The sequence below is a fragment of the Diadema antillarum genome, unplaced genomic scaffold (assembly GCF_040938485.1).
Source record: "Diadema antillarum isolate AM-2024a unplaced genomic scaffold, OU_Dant_1.0 seq00001684_RagTag, whole genome shotgun sequence".
Classification (NCBI taxonomy): domain Eukaryota; kingdom Metazoa; phylum Echinodermata; class Echinoidea; order Diadematoida; family Diadematidae; genus Diadema; species Diadema antillarum.
In genome coordinates this window covers 341,437-345,242 of record NW_027272379.1, presented here as the reverse complement: position 1 = coordinate 345,242, position 3,806 = coordinate 341,437, and positions in this window count along the sequence as shown.

Sequence of the window (3,806 nt, the reverse complement as noted above, 5' to 3'; positions counted from 1 at the left end):
CCTGTAGGGCCTTATGGATGAATAGCCTCCCTGAAATGACATCAAAAGTCGTCATACACACTTTACAGAATGTGTAACAGACTCGATGGCATATGGATACAGGGAACTTGTGTTATCTAGTAGAGCGAGACTTTGTGAATGGATATATCATGTGACTACACACATCCTTTGAGAAAAGAACCTTTCAACGTAGACAGTAATCTCACAGGTGTCACTCAATATAGATTAGTCTATTATCTGTGCAGGGCAATCCGACGCAACGGGGATGTAAACAACTGCATTATCAAGGCCAGTGATTTGTCTGTTATCCACGTATAGCACCTTTCGAGGTCATAAAAGTACAGAAAAGTTGGCATAAAAATAGTGTTCCAATGTCGTATCATTAATTGCTGAGTATACGACAGGATATTGATTCTATTTATCAGTACCCTCCACAGCCATGAAAAAATACACCCCTCTTCTGAAAATGGAGCAGTTAAGCGGGGGAAAAAATCGGGGCATAGTGTTTTGGTTCACCATGGACCTACATGTTGACTGGATGAGAACCCCCCCCCCCCCACCCCCACAACTGTGATCAACCACATACCAAGATCGTAAATGCGATATGGGGGGGGGGGGGGGGGTCTGTGTTTCAGACAGCCGTTTTCACAGCGTGAAAACGTACACTGGATCCTTCTATTGTGTTTGTCATGTATGCACGCTTCCTCACTTCGTGATGTTTGTTTGCTACATTGTGCCATGCGTGATAATCCTATCTTTAACGCAACTTGATAATATCAAAGAACACTCTATAGAATGCAATGATGACAGATGGGAAGATATTTTTAAGGCTTTCTTCTGTTTTTGGATGGCTAGGTGTCAATTAATCTCCTATGAAGTTAATTGCAAACATGAAACACTCAATAGTTTGTAGTAGTTGTGATATATCCAGAGTTGCCAACTTTTGTAAAAGCCTATGGCTGAAAATCAGTAATTTTCACCTTTTTTGAGTGAAAATCAGTAATCCTTAACAGTATAATTGAATATACTTAGTTACAGACACTGATTTCTAAAATCAGTAATTTGTCTGTAACTTTCAGTATTCTTCTCCAATTTCAGTAGAATAAACTGAAAATCAGTACTAGTTGGCAGCTTTGTGTATCGCTTCAAATTCAATGTACCGGTACTTGACAAGTTGATGAAACATATTGAACTAAAAAGAGAAAATTAGAGAGGGCAAGGAAAGCAGGTTATTTTCACCTTTAAAGGAAGCAGAAGAAGATGGAAAAAAGACGCAAAGAAGAAGAAAAGGAAAAGAATGAGGAGCAGGCGACAGGGAAGAAAGAAAGGTTGAAGAATGAAAAACACGTAACAGTCATGAGAACTGCAAAGTTGAACATTTTGGGTTTCTGCAGTCTTTGCAGTTCATGTAAGAATCAATATTTTCTTTTCAGCATCACATTATATTTATTTCAATTTATTTTAAAAATTCGTTGGTGCCTTACCACGTATGTTCTATTCAATGTTTACATTTTGAATTATGGTGTCATCTGTTATGACCACAATCAATTCAATCAACTGTATACTACCATATACATGTACAGGAACACCTGTTACATGTATAAGGCTCGCTTACAACGCTGTACTACTTAAAAATGAGGTGAACTCGGCAGTCCCTACTTTACAGTTACATTCTACTTTATTTAGCTGGTCTCTTTTTCAGTACACTAACAAGGTAATATTAACAAGGTAAAATTGGTGGTTCCGGCAATCGGATCCTTGCAATGGATTTCCTTGTATTCTAATCGCATGGGCAACCACATAGAATCGGAATCACAAACTTTGCTGGACAGACGCAAAAAATTCCTATTGTGCCTGGGTGGATTCATTAATGAAGTACCACTGTATACGCTTTTGTGATTACAAACAAAACATGAACACAATATAATGAAAAGTCAAGTGGACCAAAGCTATCAGGTTATTGTTACTTTTTAATATCCACATATTATTGACTTAACATTTGCTAAATGCAGAAATGTACCACAATTCATGAAAGGAATACAAATCTTGAAGAAGGTGAGAGTCACAAAAAATCTCCTCAACACACATGTGCTGGTTTGTATGCATACCATCACAATGCAACATCAGACCATTTACAATACATGTATTTCACTTGGCATACATTGTCCACCGTACCTGCTTCTTTATACGCAGCATCCATTTTCTCCCAATTTGAACTGTTTTTAGAATGGATGGTCATTACAATTTCTTGTCTTATTCTAAGAACTGCACTCATAGCAGCATCAGCCCTCAGGTGCAGAACATTGTCATGAGTCTTTGATAAGAAGACGTGAAAATAGCAAAAAAGAAATGAGATACATACACACTCCATTTATGTGGGGAACAAATACAGGATGACCCGTATGGAAAGAAAATGGTTGTACATTTTGAGCATTGAATAGAACACACATATACGCGCCCGGGTGCACACACATACGTGCGCGGATGCACACGCACACAAACACAAACACACACCACACACATACAAACAATTTGAACATTTTTGCACCCCCTGAATAGGTGAGCTTTCCACTCAGAAAGGCTACACACACTGACCCCATAACTGCCAAAGCCATCTAGCCATATAGACTGGCAATGATGGCTTTACAATTACGGTACATATGTACTTCTCTGGAAATAGGCCTGTCTGTGAAAGACGGCTTTAACTTTTGAACACTTACTGCATATTCATGAAGAGTAATATCATTCAAGACTTTCAGAATTAACTAGCCTCCACAATCATGTGTGTTCTCATGCTCAATGTCATCCTCAAGAACATTATGATCTTTAAAATAGGTTTCGGAATGGAGCATCTTTTTATTACAACAGGATTAATCAATCACCCAACTAATGCACCAAGAATATAACACTGTAGTCACAAGGTGCCTAGATTTGTTCAAGACGAGTTTGGAGCAGTACATAAGGTATACAAGCAAATCTGATACTAACACACTAATCATGGTCCGACCTCTGTTATCCGGTCTTGTTCAAATGGCGCTCGTCCGGATAAGCAATTTGGCTGGATATGGGAGAAACATTGTTTTGCATACGTATACCAGTACAAGTGTAGGCTGCCGACCCAGTGGTAGCTATGTGAGTAATCTAATTCAGGCTAGCCTACTTAAAATAAGAGTCGTGAAGTTGAAACAGTTACGGTAGAATTAATGACATGTTTCTGTAGGGAAACATTATAGGTAAATTGTGTGAGTTTTGTATGAGTTCTAATGGTATTTGAAATTACTTATCATCTTTGTCTTCACTGCTTGGTGGCATCCTGATGATGGAGAAGTCTGGATAAGAGAGGGCCGGATAATAGAGGTCAGACTGTAACAATATGGCAGAGGTTACATCAAATTATATTCACTTGGGACAAATTTTCCCTCACCAACATGAATGTTTTATATTGGGGCAGCCATAAACTCAAAATGCTGCACATACAAACATTTGTATCGTAATCTAAGTCAACAGGCAAAACATTCTCATTCCAAAATTACATTCTCCATGATTTTAGTCATACAGAAGTAAATATACTACCTGAGCAGACTATCCTGATTTGTCTGAATTTCATACGAGAGAAATGAAACCAGACACACTACAAATGAAACCAGCTGATTAAGCCATGACATAATTTATGATATACATTGGAATCAACTTTGTAGACTGTCATATTCTTGTACTTCACTGATAGAAAACAGGAGGTAGCCTAACTGCAAAGCAGTGTAGGAAATCTGATATCTAGCTCAGAAGCAATTTGATTGCATCTGAAC